Below are 1,567 nucleotides of genomic sequence, written 5' to 3' on the forward strand. Positions count from 1 at the left end.
TGAATCGGTTCTGACTCGATGGCACCTGACAACAACAAATTCTTTCCTAATTCCTAGTTCATTGATTTCTGGACTTAATTATTTATTTTCTTTTAAAATTTCCCAAGATTCCTTTGCCCGTTTTTTTTTTTTCCTTAAGTGAAAGATGAGGTTACTGATCAGAGACTTTTCTTCTTCTTAATTGAAAAGACACCACTTGTCTTTCAGCTTGTCATACTGTGAGGCTGGAAGCTATGTCAATGGCATTGTAAATATCATCAGGGTTACCCATGTTGGGCAGGTTGCAGCAGATAATTCAGAGTAGACAGGCTATGAACAAGAAGTAGACAACTTCGGAATGGTTAGCCACCGAAAGCATTAGGAATAACAGCAGAACACTGTTTGATAGAGTACCATAAGATGAACCACCCAGGTTGGGAGGCACGCAAAATATATCTAGGGAAGATCTAGCTACCTCCTCAAAGTAGAGTAGACCTAAATAATTTGGATAGAGCAGTTTTTGAGGTCTTCATTTGCAGATAGGACACAACTCAAAATGAGAAGAAACAACTGCAAATTCATTCAAAATAATAATGTCAAATGTCCTAAGTACGAATCTTGGAAAATTGGAAGTCATCAAAATGAAATGGAATACAAAGATTGATATCCTAGGATTTAATGATCTGAAGTAGATAGGTAATGGCCATTTTAAAACAAACAATCATAAGCTTTACTATGGCTAATATGACAAATTGAAGAAGACTGGTGTGACATTCATCATTTCAAGATTTTTCATGAAGTACAATGCTATCTATGGTGAAATAATATCCTATAAGAAATAGCAGCTAATACCACTATTATTCAAATTTATGAACCATCTACTAAAGGATCTCTGGTAGCATAGTGATTACGAATCGGTCTGCTAACCTCAAGGTCAGCAGTTTGAAAGATTCCGCGGGAGAAAGATGAGGCTTTATGCTCCTGTAAAGATTTACAGCCTCAGAAACCCTGTACAGGGTCACTATGAGTCGGAACTGACTCCACAGCACATAATAACAACAACAACAGCTAAAGTCAATGATTATGAAATTGAATAGTTCAACTAACTTCTTAAATTTGAAATTGATCAAACATGCCATCATAATGCTTTGATAATTATGAGTGATTGGAAAGCAAAGGTTGGAAACAAAGAGGAAGTATCAGTAGTTGGAAAATATCATCTTAGAGATAGAAATGATGCTGGAGATTACCTGATAGAATTTTGCAATACCAACAACTTATACATTGAACACCCATTTTTTATTTATTTATTTTTTTCACAAACATAGATGGTGACTATACACATAGACCTTACTAGGTGGAATACACAGGAATAAAATTGACTACATCTGTAGGAAGAAAAAATTGAGAAACTCAATATCATCAGCCTAAACAACCGTAGAGATGACGTGTTGTAGAAGAGACCATTGGTTGATCATATGCACGTTCAAGCTGAAGATAAAGAAATAAGTTCATGAGAGCCCAAATATGACCTTAAACATATCCCACCTGAGTTTAGACATGAGCTCAAGAAAAGATTTGCTGCATT

Source organism: Chrysochloris asiatica, unplaced genomic scaffold, assembly GCF_000296735.1.
Source record: "Chrysochloris asiatica unplaced genomic scaffold, ChrAsi1.0 scaffold00048, whole genome shotgun sequence".
In the NCBI taxonomy this organism is placed as follows: Eukaryota; Metazoa; Chordata; class Mammalia; order Afrosoricida; family Chrysochloridae; genus Chrysochloris; species Chrysochloris asiatica.